At 42.1% G+C, this 19922-nt stretch overlaps 1 protein-coding gene and 2 long non-coding RNA genes across 3 annotated transcripts in view; 2 read left to right on the forward strand and 1 right to left on the reverse strand.

Moving 5' to 3' along the window:
• Positions 1-19922, reverse strand: part of LOC127454590 (uncharacterized) — a 66143-nt gene that overhangs the window by 27854 nt on the left and 18367 nt on the right. The window lies entirely within an intron of this gene.
• LOC127454582 (extracellular matrix protein 1-like) overlaps positions 1-19922 on the forward strand; it is a 47540-nt gene that overhangs the window by 3311 nt on the left and 24307 nt on the right. The gene's annotated exons all lie outside the window — the stretch shown is intronic.
• LOC127454591 (uncharacterized) lies at positions 14446-17971 on the forward strand. Its single transcript, XR_007899574.1, has 2 exons — positions 14446-14513; positions 16342-17971. It is a non-coding gene; the product is annotated as an uncharacterized LOC127454591 (long non-coding RNA).

Here is a 19922-nt window from a genome sequence, read left to right on the forward strand (position 1 = left end):
TGGAGCTTCAAAGGTCGGATACCCATCTACTTGCATTTTAAGGACCTAGTAAGCTGAGATATTTTAACATTTTTCTTCAAATGTGATCTGCTTAAGAAAGAAAGTCATACACATCTGAGATTGAGATGGCATGAGGGCAAGTAAATGATGAGAGAATTTTCATTTTTGGGTGAACTATCCCTTTAAATGTAAAAAGATTAATAATCTTGTGTCATTTGTGTCACTGACAGTATAAGTGCAATTGCCTGTAATTATTTTAGTGCATTACAACTGAATATGCACCTAGTAAGCAAAAAATAATAAATACACACAAAAATACAAACCATTCAAGAGGTGTGAAGCCCATGATATGTCTTATATGAGTTCAATGGAAGTATTATGAGTAATATGAGTATTATTTTTATATTAACATTTTCTGCCTCAGACAATGTAAGCAAACTTTGGTAAGGTTAAAATAGTAGACCAGCAATAAAACTGTAAACTAAAAACACAAATGAGGATTCAATATTAGGCCTGACCTGATTATTACATCACCTGATCGTGATCATTTCAGATTATCTGAGAGAACTGAAATTATAAAACACTTCAAATTCTGATCACATTGTACTATCCAAATAAGGTGTTTTAAGTTTAAGACAGCTGAGACCTTCTTGTCCTGCTACAATCCTGGTCTGGGACTTAGTGCTTGTGTTAAACGTGCTTACGGGTCCACCGTTTGAGCTGTTGGAGTAGGGCGAGCTTGCACGCACTCTCCTTGAGGACCACGCTGTTACTCACTCTGGCTTCAGTGAAATGTGTGGGAGACCTTCAGGCCCTGTTGTTCCACGATTTCTGTCTGGAATTTGGGCCTTTTGATAAAGAGGTTTCAGATTCTTCATACAATGTCTCTTCTGAGGTCTCAAATGCCAACACTCCACACAAGTTCAAAGGCTTTAAATATAACCCCAATGCTTGCAAAGGGTAGGATTCTCCTGGAGTATAAACAGTGTGTCTTGGATTTCTCATGGGCAATTTCAAAATAAAATGAAACGCATGTTTGTAATTGTTTGAACATTTGGAATGTCCCAGAGTTGTGTACAGAAACATTGAGTGAATCAAGAGTTTGGTTGGATAGACCGTGATGTATTTTCTAGTTTTATACATGCTAAACTATTTCAGCAGCACTGTACGATATTTAGAAAACAATGCTGGTGTTTATTTTTACATTTTTAAAGTCATGATCTCACACCTATGTTCTCATAGACATTGTCTTTCTCTTCATATAATTTACAGATCTATTTATTCTCTTATCCCTTAAAACTAGTATAATAATTGTATTCACAAGTACACTATATTTAGGAATAATGATTTAGCCAAGACATTGTGAACTTGATATGGTTTTATTCCCATTTTTATTTCATCCCATTATTGTTTATACCACATGATAGATGGTCACTCCAAATAATATTTTTAAATATCTATTCAATACACAACTTCCATTCATCAAACAGAATAAAAATGTCTTTTAACTGCTGTAGTATTCTTTCTCTGCTCTCAAGCTATAATTATAAGATTTATGATACGCAGTAATTTTTCTAATAGAACAGAAAAACCACAAGAAGTACATGTTACAAAGGATAATTAAACGGAAGCACACGCAGAAGCACCTGCAAGCAGAAGTAGGACCCAAAAGCAGAGTTAAAAAACCAAAACAAACTCCCAGGAGGGGGAACAAAAACATAAACAACCCCAAAGGGGACAAAGGGAAATCCAGGCTGGGAACAGGGTTACGGAACCAACTGGACCAGGCAGAACAGGGCCAACAGGACACATGCAACACGACTGAAAACAGGACGGACTGACAACGGACAGCAAAAACGATGAGCCTAACATAGGGAGAGAAATCAAGCAGGTTAACAGACAGGGCAGGTGTGACTAATGAAACAATAATGAGCCAACAAGGAGGCGGGTATGACGTCAGACAGAGAAACAAGCGGCGATACAGAAACAATAACAAAGCCACGTGTTCTCACAAGACAGCAAACACCCAAATGACATGAGCGCACATCGCCAAGACAATGAGGCGATATAGCCTCATGCCAATCGACAAACAAGACAAGTGAATGCGTAGTAACACACTAAAAAAGCGATGCCACGCATTCTCACTCAAAACAAAACCTGATCGCACGCAACAGCAGATAAATCAAGACAGGACACTTGTGTGAGAGTTCGGCCACACACGCACCCGATACCGAAGACCGAAGTGACCGAACCTCGGCACAACCGCTAGCGACCCGGGCGCGCAGCTAAAAGTGCGCACAACGTGAGGCCTCTTGAGACAGTCACAAAGACAGACGTAAGTTATTTACGCGAGTGCATGCAGCCACATGACACAAGCACAATGCACCCTCGTCAATAACATACAGATAAGGAGTATGGATGTCCGGGTCCCGAAACAGACCGGAACCAAACTAGACAGAGAGTCAGGACCCAGATACCAGCATTATTTAACGTACCTTTCCTATTTTCTTGCAAGATAACAAGCTCTTGCCGTTCAGAATTATCAAATATAATTGCTTAAAATTGTTAATAAATACACAATCATACCTCTTTGAAATTTCATGCTATCAATTGTTTTTGAATTTATTTCTCATTAAAATGGACAATGCTTTCCAATCTAGCTTTTTAAGTGTAAAATTTACCGCCACAAAATTAGTCTTAACAAAACGAATTTTCCCCAGCAAAGTTCACTATCAAATTAATAATCAACACATACAAAGATTTACATATACATATTTTATTAGGTAATACTACATGACATCCAAACTCAATTCACCCCAAAATTTAAAAGGATTAAAAAGAAAAAAAAAAAAAAAAAAATCTTAAATTTGAGTTTTTTCTTGTTGGTTGCCTCAAATCGTACTTCTTCAGAAAATATTCATTTATATAATAGGATATAAAAATATAAATAGTTTTCAAGTTTACCCAAGATTAAAAAACACTTCTGAAATTATTCCAAATGAAAATGTGAAAATATTTAGATTTTCACAGTCAGACAATTGCTCCTAATTTTATTTTGACATAAGACTAACACTATGACAAAAAAATAAATAAATAAATAAATAAAATGAACAAAGACTATAGGCCTGATTCTTGTTTGTAGAAGAATTGGTAATAAATACTAATTTTTTAAAGAAAAACTAAGAATTTTAAACATAAAAACGTATTTATATATTGGAATAACTGCATTTTAAACCTTTTTTCTAAGGCAGAATATGCAGTTGGACAGAAAATGCATCACCTCATCATCCCTTAAAAAGAAGACATAAGTAATCCTCAACATTGGTTCATTTCTTGTTTTGTTGATGTAACAATAGTCACTCATTTTACCACGAAAATTAGTACATTCTTGCACATGAGACAGAAAAAAGGAAGAAATTCTAGAAAGTATTAATACTTCTACATGTGCTCAATTTCCACTGTCTTTAATCATCCAGCTCATTGGTTGTTTCCCCAAAAGCACTTAAGAAGCCGACTGGAGTTAAGGACATCAGCTTTCCACCCGGCCATCCTGATTCCTCCAACATCACACTGATCTGTGCTCATCGCAAGATCCGGCCACGTTACACTCCCAAGTGCCTTCCTCTTAATGGTTATGGCTGGCTGGCCTGTTAAACAAAGGCCATCAGTGTCCTGGAGAAAGAATATAACCAGGGCTGTCGAGAGAATAATGGTGTACAACGCTGCGCCAAAAAAAGGTGAATAAAAACAAATAACTGACAAACGATTCCTCTCAAACAGCAGTTTAATTTACAATCACTAAATTAGTAAATTAAACAGTTGCAAATACCTATGCCAGAGATAATTCATGAATACTCTCCCAGAGATTTGATTCTTTCAGGAGTAAAATATAATAAATTAATAGATTTTCACCTCTTCTTAATACAGTTCCCAAGAGCTTAAATCCATGGAAACGTCACTGTTATTTTGGACTCTAAATTGGTTGTCATACTATATATCTCAGTTTTGACAGTGCTTATTGTGTTTTAGTGTGACTGAGTGGGGGTGTGTGAGCTGATTCACTTCCAACACACCCATGAAAACAGAAACCTTTTCTCTCACAAATAATGAGATCTTAATGCTCAGTTTTAAACTGTATTTACCAACAACTAAGTAAATATAGGCCAAACCATACAAGTGGGAGAGGATGGTGGCTATGTTTTGTAAAGAAATGAAGAAAACCAATAGAAAGCAGTTCAAGTGGTGTGAAAAGTAGATAGGAGAAGAGCAGTTTGCATGTTTGTATCTGCTGCTCCAGATCCAGTTACACCAACAAAACTATTGGTTAACTACTGGTTAACAATATATTATCTTACATCAACAAAACTAATTTTAAGGGTTAGATAATGTAGAACTAGCTTGAAGTTTATCACTTTTTACAGCGTAACTTCACCTTTCTTTGCCAATTTTGCAGATACTTAGAGATGAAGTGGTAAGAACTTGCCCCCCTAAGGAAAAGTCTATAAATACCCTCACAGGAAAAGCTTCCTTTGGTCATTTTTAATGCAGAAATTTTATGAATTGTCAATACACACAAAATGTTCAAAGTTTTACTCATCCTATAAACAACAGCATTTGAAACATAAATAGCTTTATTAAATGGCTACGAATAGAACCAAAGAGAATACCCCTAGAGTCTACGAGAGCAGGGGCAGAAGAAGACTCACAGACTGATCACATGGATATGGACCCAAGAGCAAAAAAAACTAAGAGGAAGACAAGCACTCACCAAGAATCTTGCAAACCAACAGCATCTGAGGAAAGGCTTCAAGTCTGTCCCTGTGGCTGGAGAAAGGTAACAACTCTGAAGGGCCTGAAATTACATCAAGGAAAGAAAAGGTACTTGAAAGTGCTTGAACAGGGACTTTGCATTGATAAATACTTCTTGAGAAGTCAATCAAGTCAGTCGAATTAAGTTCAGCGACTGGAAGTATACCAAAGCTCACAGAACATTAGCCCCCCTGAACAAGGGCTTTCAAGCACAGAGACTGTAGCAGAGGTATATGGGGAGCCCATCCAGCCATGGAAAGCAGCAACGGAAAAGAAGATCAGCCTGGAGCCACACAGAAGGCAGAGTGAGAGACGATAAACTCAGATCTGATCAGAGCCCTAGAGGGATTGAGGGGCACCACTGAGAAAAAAACTAGACAAAATGGGAGATATCATCTATGACTAAGGAGCAGAACGATATGGAGTAAGGCAGAAAAAGGAAAAGGCATCAATGTTGGAAAACAAGTCCTCATGAGAAAAAGAGAACAAGTAAGATCGTGTTTTTTTAATGACCCTTTTAAATTTGTGAAAAGTCTGTTTACCAAGGAGAAGGGAGGAAACGTGAACATGTAAAAACAAATCTGGAGGAGCATTTAGAAAGAACATACTCTAATGAAGAAATGCATGAAAAGACATCTGTTCCCTCAGATATTCCACCAATTGAACAGCCACAATACCAGATGGACATTAGCCCCCCAAATTGGTGAGAGGTGGAGAACTCAGTAAAATGGGCAAGAGCATCATCAGCCCCAGGGCCCAATGGGGTTCCATATAGAGTATATAAGAGCGCTTCAGACATTCTATGTTTCCTCTGGAAACTAGGGTGGCCTGGGAAAAGAAAATCATACCCAAAGCATGGCGCAGAGCAGGAGGTGTCCTGATTCTAAAAGATAATGAGTCAACAGAAATCAGCCAATTCTGCCCCATCATTCTCCTCAACATGGAAGGAAAGATTTTTTCAGTGTGGTAGCACAAAGGCTGGCAAGCTATTTGGAGGAAGATAACCTTATTGATACAACTGTCCAAAAAGCTGGGAGAAAACATACATTCTCTGTATGTCTTGAACATAGCAGCATGGTCTGGCATCAAATCCAGACTGTCAAAAGAAAGAAAGGGGATCATCATGTCGTCTTCCTTAACCTTGCCAATGTGTTTGGCTCTGTACCTCATGGTTTTGTCTGGGCATCGTTTGACTTTTTTAGGATACCAGAATCCATCACAAACCTGGTCAAAGTATATTTTGAAGACCTGCAACTCTGTTTCACTATGTCCAACTTTAATACTGCATGGCACCATCTGGACATTGGCATTATGGCAGGCTGTACAATCTTCCCCTTGGCCTTTACCATGGCTATGGAAGTGATCATCAGAGCCTCCAAGTGCGTAATGGGGGGGTAAGCGGCAGAAGTCTGGAGTCCGTCAACCACCCATCAGGTCCTACATGGATGACATGGCAACTTTGACCACAACAGCACCATGTACCAGACGCCTACTCGGGAAAAATTCAAGAAAACATATCAGGGGCAAGGATGAAGCTCAAGCCATCTAAATAAATGAGCATATCCATTATCAAAGACAAGCTGGTAGATCAAAGATTCTTTATTGATCAGGAACCAATACCAACAGTGTCAGAGAAACCAGTTAAAAGCCTTGGAAGTTTGTATGACTCAAAGCTAAAGAACACTGACCAGGTGCATGATCTTAGGCAGGAACTAACCAAAGGCCAAAGAACCATTGACCAATCTATGCTGCCTGGTAAACTGAAAGTCTGGTGTCTGCAGTTTGGGCTACTTCCCCACATTATGTGGCCACTAACTATGTACTTCTTAACAGGAGTTGAGAAGATGGAGAGGATCGTCAGCTTCCATTTGAGAAAATGGCTTGGTGTTCCTCAGTGCCTGAGCAGCATAGGCCTATATAGAAAAGGAATACTTGAGCTGCCACCCTCAAATCTCACAGAAGAGTTTAACTGTGCCAGGGTAAGGCTAGAAATGAGCCTGTCAGAGTCCAGAGATGCAGTAGTCAGAGCTACTGCCCCAGTTTGACTACAGGATGGAAGTGGACTTCAAAGAGTGCTACAAGGCAGGCAATATCTGCCCTTCACCATGGTGATATAGTGGGCCAATTCCAATGTGGGAGAAGAGGCTTGGGGCTCAGCAAAATACAACCTTGCTGGAGAAAGGCACCCTCTTCAGAATGGCAAAACTTGGTAGTAGCGGAAGTTCGTTGACAGGAGGAGGCAACAAGTTGTGCCAAGGCTGTGTTGCAGGCCAAGCAGGGGCAGTGGACAAATTAGGAGAGAGTGCAGAGGAGGAAGATCAGCTGGAAGGACCTATGGGAGAAGGAATCAAGTAGGATCAGCGTCCTTATTCGTTCGATCTATGATGTCCTTCCAACCCCCAAAAAAGCTCTACCAGTAGTTCAGGGAAGATCCATTATGTCCTCTGTGTTCAGAACCAGCTACACTGAGACACACCCTTAGTGGTTGCAGAGTCAGCCTCTCCCAAGGAAGATACACCTGGAAACATAACCGAATATTCAAGAGCCTGGTTGCAACTCCTCCCCCCCCCCCACAGAACAGGGTAGCCAGTGGCTCTTGCTTTAAAGAAAAGACCTCAGCTGGACCCCTAGATGAATAGCCTGGGCTGATGCTGTGGGGAGTGGTTTCTGGGATGCCAGAACTCACTGCTGATCCTACTGGAGATGTCGTAGGCCAATCACCTAAATTTTTTTGATGGTAGGAGCCCACTTGATAACCCCAATGACGTGTCTTCCCAGTCTCTGCCATCCTCTCCACATCAGAGCAAGAACAGAGCAAGAACAGGTAAGTGCTCTTTCATTTTCTTCGGAATTTAAGGATTAGTAACATCATGTCCTGTGTATTTTGAAAACAAATTCACATGTAAAACAAAATTTTTTATTTATTTGATTCAGTGCCAATGTGATAAGGTCTATGTTGTGGAGACTTTCCGCCCCCTCAAAGATCATATCATAGAACATAGAAGTGCAATTAGAAGAGGTGATTTAAACCAGTGTTTCTCAACTGGTGGGTCACAGGTCTATTCGGAGAATTCTTTCTTTTAACCTTGTAAACACTGATGAAGGCCTGTGTATCGAAATGCTTCAGTTTTATTTAAATAAATTTTCTCCCTTCAACAGGAGTTGCTGGTGTCACAGTTATTCTCCGTTCTGTTCTATGGACTCTTATTTTTAAATGGTTTTGTGTCACCGTCCTTAGTTTCCCACAAAATACATTCCCCACAATGCACTGCGCTCATCACAGCCATCTGTTCCAAATCCTCCTCACCTGTTCTCCATTCCTTCATCAGCACCTTTGTGTATAAATTCCCTCTATTTTGTTCCTTCCTTTGTCAGTTCTTGAATTGTTACTAGTTGGTTATGTATTGTTATGTTGAGTTGTTACTTTGTAGTGTTCCACTCCAGCGTATTTCCTTGTGTGATTCCTTGTAAGATATTTGTTCCACTCCAGCGTGTTTCCAAGATTGATTCCTTGTATGCCATTTGTTCCACTCCAGCGTTAAAAGACTGAAAAGTCCTCCACTCCACTAACTAGACGTTACAGAAGAACTGACCGACAAAATGGACATACCAGCTGTAAGAATCCTCGTCCTCGAACAAGGGGACCATCCAATTGAGGGTCACGTCCGTGAGTTTCTCCAACTGGTGAATTTAGTGCACTATCCTGACCACTCTCTGGTGATTTTCTTCAGGGCTGATCTTAATAGTGCACTAAAGGAGCTGATGCCTCTGGCAGATCCTCACTGGATGCTGAGCGAATTCGTGGAGGTGGCTCTGCAACATGAGGACATTGAATCTCTTCCCACAGTGGACGCCCTCCAGCCCTCCACGGCCCCAGTCTCCAAGCCCCCAGTCTCCAAGCCTTCCACGGCCCCAGTCTCCAAGCCCTCCACAGTCCCTGTCTCCAAGGTAACTCCTCTCCATACATTTCCCCCGTACACTGTGAATTATGGCGGGAACCCCGGGCCACAACCAGCTCCCATGCCTGCCACGGTTAACGAGCCAGTGCCCATGCCTGCCACGATAAATGAGCCAGTGCCCATGCCTGCCATGTTGAACGAGCCAGTGCCCACGCCTGCCACGGTGAACGAGCCAGTGCCCACGCCTGCCACGGTGAACGAGCCAGTGCCCATGCCTGCCACAGTGAACGAGCCAGTGCCCATGACTGCCATGGTGAATGAGCCAGTGCCCATGCCTGCCACGGTGAATGAGCCAGTGCTCATGCCTGCCACAGTTAATGAGCCAGAGCCCATGCCTGCCACGGTTAACGAGCCAGTGCCAATGCCTGTGGCCTCGACCATCCCAGAGCCAATGCCTGTGGCCTCGACCGTCCCAGAGCCAATGCCTGTGGCCTCGACCGTCCCAGAGCCAATGCCTGTGGCCTTGACCGTCCCAGAGCCAATGCCTGTGGCCTCGACCATCCCAGAGCCAATGCCTGTGGCCTCCACCGTCCCAGAGCCAATGCCTGTGGCCTCCACCGTCCCAGAGCCAATGCCTGTAGCCTCCACCGTCCCAGAGCCAATGCCTGTAGCCTCCACCGTTCCCGTATCAGTGCTCCCAGCTGTCCAGAAAAGAAGGAAGAGGACACCTGCTCCCCAGTCACTGCCAGCGCTCACAACCACGGAGGTCATTCCCCGGTCCCTGCCAGTGCTCACGACCACGGAGGTCGTTTCCCAGTTTTCCCCTGTGCTCTCGTCCACGGCTCCTTGCTCCACGCCCTCCGCGGCTCCTTGCTCTATACCCTCCACGGCTCCTTGCTCCATGCCCTCCGCGGATTCTAGTCCCGAGCCCTCTGCGGTTCAACCCCTTGAGCCTCCCATGGCTCTGCCTTCCACAGCCTCGTCACCCAAACCTTCCATGGCCTCGTCCCCCGAGCCTTCCACGGCTCCGCCTTTCCTGGTTCTGCCTCCCATGACTCTGCCTCCAATGGCTTCCTCCCTCGGGCCTCCCGTGACTCTGCCACCCATGGCCCTTGAGCCTTACAATAAATCTTTAATAAATCACACTGATCTTGTTTTAAGGATTTTTAGATATTTTTACAGGAAAACGCTACAAAAAATATCAAGAATATGATTTTTGCCCTAATATCAAAGGTCTTACTAAAGAAATTATTATCCAACGTGAATTTTCTTTATAAAAAAATATGATCATGCCTGGTAACATGTGCATGTAAAATGGCTAGAAAATAGCATTTTAGCTTAGCATAAAGCTGACAATTTACACAAGGTTTATTTCTACTTCTTCTGCTCCAAATTTATTTCAAACATATTTCTCTGTTGTTCATATGAATCACAAGAAAGTGTTTCACTGCTGTTCAAATGCACTTTGAATCGCATCATTTATATGTATAAATGTTTTCCATCTGAAAGGACTAAATAGTAAATGAAACAAATGACAATAAAATGCAAAGTAATCTCTTCAGTAATCAAAATACTTTTTGAATGTAACTGTATTCTAATTATCAATGATTTAAATTGTAACTGTAGTGTAATACAGTTACTAATATTTTGTATTTTAAATACGTATTCCAGTTACATGTATTCCGTTACTCCCCAACACTGCTATACAAGTGGTGAGAATACATCATTACCTTGTCATATCAGGCACGTGAAACAGAGAGTTGGAACAATGGACAGGATTCATCTACCTTGTCTATAAAGAGATTTTATTGGTTTTTGTTGAATAGTTCACCCAAAAATGAAAATTCTGTTATATACTTCTCACCCTCATGAGCGTTTAGTACTAAACAATGCCACTGCAATTAAGCTTCTCACATAATACTCATGAACACGCTACAGATGTCAAGATTTTCACTGAAAAATGACTTACATTTCTGATTGTTTCTCACTTAAACCTATCATATTTTTTTCAGAATACTTGGAATATGTCCCATGGACCCCACTGTGATGAGGAGGAGGGCAGGGCCGGGCTGTGACTACGCACGCCTGGCCCCCAGTTGGGCTAATCAGCCGAGGAAAGGGATAAATGAGGCGGAACGCGGCAGTTCGGGAGAGAGAGAGCCACATGCAGCCGCCATGTGTGTGTTTATGTTGTGTGTCTTTTTGTTTAAGTTTTTATTAAATATTATTTTGACTGTTCAGCCGGTTCCCGCCTCCTCCTTTTCCAACCTTAACCTTGTTACATCCACTTATGATATGTTTGGGTCCTTTTTTTAAACTCTAAAGGAATAATTCACCCAAAAATTACAATTCTGTCATTATTTACTCACCCTCATGCCATCCCAAACTTGCATGACTTGTTTTTGTCTATACAATGTAAGTCGATGTACTATTATTATAAAATCATATAGCAAAGACAATTAAAGACTTGTTTAGATTACCCTTAATTTCCCTCAGCTTGTCTACAGCTGTGTCGTGATGGGGGTGTGGCCGAGCAATGTCTGTAGAGAGCAAGGCCGGGAGAGGAAGAGCGGTGAGGATTGACAACTGTGGGAAATTATCTCTAACAGCTGTTCTGTGTTGCATTGAGAGCTGGAGAGGGATAAAAGGGCAATCCAGACCACCGGAGAGAGAGAGAGAGACACACACACAAAACTGTGTGTGTGTTCAGTAAACTGCTTAAAATCCTTATATTGTGACACTGAAAAGTGTGTGAAAATAAAGACTCACGTGGATTGTTTATCTGGCTCACACTTCCTCCTTAATAAAGAGAGCAAGGGATGTGTCACAGTGGTGCCGAAACCTATTACGATGAAGAAAACACTGACATGGAGTCCTCACCACTGGCTGAAATATTCAAGACCCTCGCCAGCATCCACCAAGCCCAACATCAGTCTCTGCTTGAGCTACGTATGGAACAGGAGCAGTGGTTCCAGGCACTCTTCCAGACTCAAACGGAGGACCGACAGGTGCTACAGAGCTTGGTAAACCAGGAGGAGGGGTCTTCAGCCACGACACTGGACCCAACTATGGCCATACCGCACGTCACGCTGACAAAGATGGGATCTCAAGACGACCCGGAGGCGTTCCTTGAGCTCTTCGAGCACTCAGTGAGCGGCCCGCCTCGTGTCGTTGTCGTCCAGGGAAGCCCAACTCGTGGTGACATTAGTGTGTGGTATGTGATCCGCTGGCTGGGGAGGCTATGCCAGGGCCGTCTATGTCAGCTCCACATCAGGAGGACGTAAGGGAGGAGGAAGTCTCAGCTTCCCCTCCCCAAGAGCGCCATTGTGCCCCCTTCCGTTAATTGAGGTCCCCTTTGAAAGAATTGTTATGGACCTCATCGGGCCATTAGAGCAGACAGCACACAGGCATTGCTTTGTGTTGGTTCTGGTGGACTACGTAACACGATATCCGGAAGCAGTGCCTCTGCGCAACATTTCAGCATGAAGTGTTGCAGAGGCACTCTTCAGAATAATCTTCCGAGTGGGGATTCCGAAAGAAATCCTCTCTGATCAGGGCACTACGTTTATTTCACGTACACTACACGAACTGTATGAATTATTGGGGATTAAATCGATTCGGACGAGCGTTTACCACCCCCAAATGGACGACTTGGTCGAACGATTTAATCAGACCCTGAAGAATATGATTCGTAAGTTCGTGCACAAAGATGCTCGAAATTTGGGCAAGTGACTCGAGCCCCTATTATTTGCAGTACGAGAGGTCCCACAAGTCTCCACGGGGTTCACCCGGCATGCTCAACATCCTACGGGAAAATTGGGAGGAGGGACCTTCAAACAGCAAAAATGAAACAATACGTTCTTGACTTGAGAGCAAAACTCCACACACTGGAGCAATTAACACAGGAGAATTTGCTCCAGGCTCAAGAACGTCAAAGCCGGCTGTATACTAGGGGTACTTTACTATGGGAATTTACACCGGGAGATAAAGTCAATGTGTTGCTCCCCACATCGAGCTCTAAATTACTCGCCACAGATTCGTAAGTTGCGATTCAGATGGGAGGACTTCTAATTTAAATCTACTAATTTAAATATATATACACGTATATACACATACATATACACATATACATATATATATATATATATATATATTTATATACGCATACACACACGCACACATGCATACATACGCACGCACATACATGTGCACACGCGCCCATGCACGCATATCCGCACCTATACGTACGTGTACACGTATGCACATGTGCATGTAGGATGCATCGATGCGGTGGCGGGTAGTGATGTGAGTGACGGTAACAGGTGGTGCTGATAAGGAATTTAGCTGATTAGTGATTGATGAGCTTTCCTGATGTGGAAACGATTGGATCTGATGTAGCTGTGATATGCGTCTGAGAACCAACGACCGAGAGATTGAATTTGTTGTTCTGATAAACCTTTTTGGGCAACAGTGGTTGCTGCGCCGATACGGTATGAATGACTGGAGTAACATTTTGCTGGGATGCCGGAATGGAGGAGGACGGATTTAAGGTGCTTTTGAAACTAGAATCTTGAAACTGCGTGGTTATTATCATCGTTGAGTAGCGGATCCAGAGGGGACTTGATGTGGGAATGTCTGTAAGCGAGAAGCGATGCGAGAGATTGGTAAGGTTGGATGGGGAAGGCAAATTGAAATGTAAATCGAATGCCCCTTTTTAAATTGATCTGTTTTGCTTTGTTTAACGAAGAGTCTGATTGTTTCGTTATCTATAATTTGCAGGTCTGAGAAGGTGGGATGGATTTTGGGATCGAATTGAGTGTTAACAGTGATTTCTGAGCAGTGTAGAAAGCCGAAAAAAGCTAGAATAAACATAGCGTCAAGCGTGCGGGCTGTGTTTAATGAATGGTAACCAAGGCGGAGAGTTGTAAGGCATTTTGTTAAAATGTCGATGGTTAGAGGTAGTCTGATGTCTGGGCATGCAGGTTGGGATTTTTTAATTCCTTTAATGAGCAAAGAAATTTGGGGGTTATTGATTGCTGGGGCTGACTTGCCAAATATTAATTTGTAGAAGAAACGTACGCCGCTCAGATAGCCTTTGATGGTACCTGGTTGAATGCCTTTGAATTGATTTAGGAATGAAATAAAAAATGAAATGGATAGTAAGGAAAAATTTGGAAACTGCAGCTTATAGGTTTGGTGAAATTGTTTGAAGTTTTTCCAGGCTGTCCAGCAGGTTTGGAGAGTTCTCAGTGAGACTGCTTGAATTATGGAGTCGAGTGATACAGTAAGAAGTTGTTTGAGGGGATGGTCTATAGGAATCTCAGCTCCGAACAGGGAGGTACCGTGATCAGAGTCGAGTCTGCTTCTGGAGCTAATGCTCTGATTTTCTGAAAGGAAAAGCAGGAAAGTGAGTCAGCAATTTGGTTCTTTGATCCTGATATGTGTCTAGCAGAGATAAAGAATTGGTTACAGGCTGAAATCCAAATTAGACGTCTTAGAAACGGCATGATTACGGGGGCACGAGAACGGCCCTTGTTGATGCAGTGAACTATAGTCTGATTATCGCATTGGACTATGATGCTTTTTGAAGGCCATTTGTTTCCCCACAGAAAGGCTGCGACCACAATGGGGTATAATTAGTACAGGGCTGAGGAAGCAGCTGATTGTGGCAGGCTGGTGAGCTCTGGGGGCCAGGTGGAGGCAAACCAGCGACCTTGGTAGAATCCCCCGAAGCCTACGGACAGAGCAGCATCGGTGAAAAGTTGGATGTCTTCAGGGAATGAGAGGCAGTCCTCGTAAAAGAAGGTAAGTCCATTCCATTGTTTAAGAAATGTTAACCATAACTGGAGGTCGGCACGGCAGTATGGGTTTAGGGTTATAGTGTCATTTAATGCAGTGACGGATGAGGCGAGTGTGAGGAGGTGCGAGATGAAGGGGCGGCCTTGGGGAATGATGCGCATGGCGAAATTGAGATGCCCGAGGTGGGAGAGGAGCTCTCGTTTACAGCAGCTTTTGTTAGATGGGAGGTTGGACATAATTATGATTATCCTGTCAATTTTCTCTTTTGGCAGGGAGGTTTGAAAGACATCTGTATAGAGAATGATACCTAGGAATTCGATGGATGAGGAGGGACCCGCTGTTTTCTCAGGGGAAATTGGAACTCCTAAATCGGCAAAAAGTTTCTGGACGGTACAGAGGTGGTCAGTGGGAGGGGCGTCGGGGGGCGAGATGAATAGGAAATCATCTAGTAGGTGAATTAAGTGGGGAACGGAGTAGTTATTTGACAAGATCCAGCAGATAACTTCAGACAATAATTCGAAAATCTTGGGTCTGTTTTTACATCCAAATGTAAGGCGGACAAAAAAATAATAATTATCTTGCCAGCGAACTCCGAAAAGATGCCAGAAATCAGGATGGATGGGCATTATTTTAAATACTGAAGTTGTGGATTGGGACGAAGTGATGTCGACTTTAGCTGGCCAGGCTCCTTTTCTGACATTTTTTTAATCATTTGGATGGCTTGCTCGACACTGTGGTAGTGGTGAGAAAATTCTTAGAGAGGAATTAAGCTGTTAATGCTTGAGTATTGGGATTCGTGCGGGGCCAAAAGATCAATGATGATGCATTATTTGCCTGAGAATTTTCTAGTCGTTACCCCTACAGTGCTGATGTGGAAGGTTTTGAAGGGGGGGCTTCAAACGAGCCATTCATAAAACCTGATTTTAACTCTTTATGAATTAGTTCATCCACCACTTTGGGTTCAGCTAGCACGGATTACAAATTATTGCAAATAACGCTAGTGGAGGGCAAGCTTTCTAGCCCGGGGTTGAAGCCAGATTTTAAACCATTCAGGAGGTAGTTTGTAAATTGGCAATCGGGATGGTTTGCAAGTTCTTTAGCAAGAGAAGAAATATTGACAGGAGTGCTGAGATGTTTTTTAAGATTTTTATTTTTGAAAGGCTTTGATACAGGGCAGATAGGGTGGGCATGCGAGCCGCCGCAATGGGAACAGACATGTAGGAAACGACAGCGTTGCCTAGGGCAACCAAACTCATTGAAGTTGTTGCAAACTTGTCTGCCAGTTGAAACTCATACTACCCTTCCTCTGAAATTGCGATCTGGTTGATCGAGGGGAGGGTTGTTGGAGGGGCGTGGGACATAGCTGGTAGAGTTTTCGGATCTCTGAGAGCCTCTGAGGTTGATGATACTCTGAGCGGTGGCGGAGGGCAGACTTCTGTGTCAGGGTGCCCAGTGGTTGTGAGCAGAGGCTGGAATGGGAGAGAAAGGAAAGGTGGTGGCTTGCTAGGCGCTTGGCCTGACGCCAACGTTTCGCTGGCTGAAGGCCTTTTAGGGGATGGAAGTTTGGTGAGAGGGAAATGGCCTGTACCTGAAACCCCGGAGGTTTGTGAGCAGTTGGGGTGATTGAGAGCTGGAGTGTCGCGTCTAAAGGAACTGGTAGAAGGTAAGGATTCAGCTATAGTATTTTCAGGGGTGTTAGAGGTAGAAGGAATGTCATGTTGGGAAGAGACATATAAATCATATAACTGGATTTTGCTTAGCCTGCAAGAAAAGTGGATTTTAGAAGCGGCTAGATCTTGGCGAAGTTTATTAACAGTCCATTTTGAAATGACAGGTATAGTTGGGTGGTTGGCAGAGATTGAAGATCTGAGTGATCTGGACGGCGGAGGAGAGGGCTGATTCCTATGTCTTGGAGTGCAGTTTGCTGAGCGAGAAGCTCTGTGTCCTCAGCTTGGAGCAGCCGGATCGATAACAGCGTTGGACAATGAAGTGTCTTTGCCGGGATCGGATGGCTGTGATGAAGCATTGATGGGAGAGTTGAAGAGTTCCTCGTCGGAGGGAAAGAGATCCAGTTCAGAAATCTTGCTGGCTTGAGGGTGGGACCCACTTGTCAGGAGAGTTGTCACAGGAAGCAGGTAAGCAGCGGCTTATATACTCCTGCTCGTTGGCTGTGATTTGTCATATTAAAATTAACATGCTCCTCCCGAACCTCTGTTAAATAACTCCATTTAAGTGGAAGAGGATCTTGGTAATGTTTTGTAAAGAGATGAAGAAAACCAAAAGAAAGCAGTTTGAGTGTTGTGAAAAGTAGAAAGGAGTAGAGCAGTATGCTTGTTTTGCATCTGCTGCTCCAGATCCAGTTACACCTACAAAACTATTTGTTAACTATTGTAAACATTTTTAGAGAACTTTTCTCAAAACCACTGAATTTTTTTAACCTAAAATATGCTTCATGTGGTTTGATATGAGTCAAAAATATTATTTAACATCACTGAATCAACATGAATTCATTAGGTTACACCAAAGAACAAATTTTAAGGGTTATTTAAGGTAGAAATAGCTTGACGTTTACCACTTTTTACAGTGTAACTTCACCTTTATTTTTTATTTTTTTTTGCTAGTTTTGCAGGTACTTTTAACAATAGAGATGAAGTGGTAAGAACTTGCCCCCCTAGGGAAAGGTCTATAAATACCCTCACAGGAAAAGCTTCTTTGGTAATGTTTAATTTGGAAATTGTATAAACTGTCAATACTCACAAAATGTTAAAGGTTTTATTCATCCTGTAAACAACAGCATTTTAAATATAAATAGCTTTATCACATGTAGAACAAACATTTTTATTTAATTGTTTTGGTACCAATGTGATAGGGAAACGTTTCGCCCCCCTCAAAGACTGTGTCACAGAACATAGAAATGCAATTAGAAGAGGTGATTTGAACAATCCAGTAGCAAGGCACCCTAGGTTTTCCCTTTTGTTTTGGGTTTTCCTACTGACTTGTTCTCTAATTAACTGTCTAATAATTGGTGTACACAGATTGTGTTCTGATTGGTGGCTGATGATTATCCTGTTTATTTCAATGGCTGGAAATTACCCTTGTTTGTTTCAAATAACTGCTCTGTACAAGTTTTCTTTTAACCTTGTTAGCCCTGATGAAGGCCTGTGTGTTTTATTTAAATAAATATTCTCCCTTCAACAAGTGTTGCTGGATTTATCTTCTTCATTTGAACTTTGTTCTATCCATGCACCTTGTGTGTTGGTGAAGTTGCATCAGACTCATTACCCAAACAAATTGCACAAGGTCATTTTTATTTTACAAAGGTGTAACGGGTAGTCCAAATGCTTATATTTGAGCAATATTTTTTATAATTTGAATCCCAACAAACTTCTTTTGTGAAATGTTTTACTTAAAGGTCTTTGTACTGTATTTCTTTAAAATAAATGCCACTTGGATTGACTAATGATGATATTGATGTATTTTAATTGTGGCTTAAATACCCACAGACTTTTTGAGGCCACTCAGTATGTCATTGTCCGAAATTAACCTTTACGAAAAGGGAAACTACTTGCCCCTCAGGGCAATTTTTATGAGGGCATATTTTTGTCCAACCATTTAAACATAAGCTGCGTCATATACATTAAATGAATTGTACTTACAGTACATTTAAAATACCTGCATTTAATTATATTTGTATTTACATTTTTAATCTCACCTTTAACCCTAAACCTAACCCTAACCCAACGCTTACCCAAAACTTAAGGCTGGTTTCACATATCCTCCATGAGCGGGGCATGAGAGAGGCGTGAGCAGCGTGTTTTCGTTTTGGTGCCCATGTTAACAGATTACACCCTTCACATTGCAAGCGTGAGTCGCGAGGTGATGCGTCCCCCGAAGTGTCCCGGATGCGGCAGTGAGTGGAGAGTTTCGGCACCGAGCCTATTTTTGCCGCGCAGCTCACGCTGAACTCAGCGGCTCTAGGTGTAGCAGAAAACTAAAATAATCATGAGATTATAGAAATGAAAAGCAAATAAACAATATTTAAACCAAACCAACTATACACTACAATTTATAGGTCTGCATACAAACAAACACAAAATAACTAAATAAAGGAAAGAAAAAAATAATAAACTGCAGGACTTTTTCCCATGTTGACAGTTTAGAAGAGATGGACCACTGGTTTTAAAATGAATGGGAGAAATTGGAACTTCCGCCTTACAGGTAAAAGAGCCAATCACCTTTTAGATAAAGACATCGCCTGTCAATCAACTCAAGAACACGCATGTGCATTAGCTGATCCAGCCTGAAAAAAGTGGTTTTTAGCATAATCTGAGGTAAAGCAGCACAATTTATGTTACTATTGTTCTCAGATTTTACTGCTGATTTTAAATATGTTATTTGATCGTAATCATGACCAACCATTTTGGAAATTTCAGTCTTTTCATTCTATTCTATTGTATGTATTTAATGTTACTAGTTAAAGACACCTATGTAACAGGCAAAGGATGGGCAAGGAGGAGACGGGAACCGGCTTAACAGTAAACATAACATTTAATGATAAAACACAACATAAAACATAAAAGAACAGACACACATGCAGTGTGGCCACGTGCATCTCTCTCTCAAACTTGTGTCTCCGGCCGCCCCCTATCTTGCTCCCCCGCTGATCAGCTGATTCAAGGTCGGCCTGAATCTATTGGCCCAGCCAAGCCCTCCTCCTCGTCACAACCTAATATAAAGTGGGACCATATTTTTTTTTTTTATAGCTGCTTACTTACCAAAGTTGTATAGGGCCATTAAAGACCCTAGATAGGTAATAGCGTAGCTTTTTTTTTCTTTTTTTTTTCTGCATTTCCATAAATCATATTTTTATGATTATTTCATATCTACACTCACTGAGCGCTTTATTAGGAACTACACCTACTTATTCATGCGATTATTTAATCAGCCAAACGTGTGGCAGCAGTGTAATGTATAAAATCATGCAGATACGGGTCAGGAGCTTCAGTTAATGTTCACATTAATCATCAGAATGGGGAAAAATGTGATCTCAGTGATTTCGACCATGGCATGATTGTTGGTGCCAGATGGGCTGGTTTGAGTATTTCTGTAACTGCTGATCTCCTGGGATTTTCACACACAACAGTCTCTAGAATTTACTCAGAATGGTGCCAAAAACAAAAAACATCCAGTGAGCAGCAGTTCTGCAGACGGAAACGCCTTGTTGATGTGAGAGTTCAACGGAGAATGACCAGACTGGTTCAAGCGGACAGAAAGGCCACAGTAACTCAGATAATCGCTCTGTACAATTGTAGTGAGAGGAATAGCATCTCAGAATGCACAACACGTCGAACCTTGAGGTGAATGAACTACAACAGCAGAAGACCATTTCGGAAACTTTAAGTGCTCAGTGAATTT

This window comes from Myxocyprinus asiaticus, chromosome 16 (genome assembly GCF_019703515.2).
Source record: "Myxocyprinus asiaticus isolate MX2 ecotype Aquarium Trade chromosome 16, UBuf_Myxa_2, whole genome shotgun sequence".
Taxonomy (NCBI): domain Eukaryota; kingdom Metazoa; phylum Chordata; class Actinopteri; order Cypriniformes; family Catostomidae; genus Myxocyprinus; species Myxocyprinus asiaticus.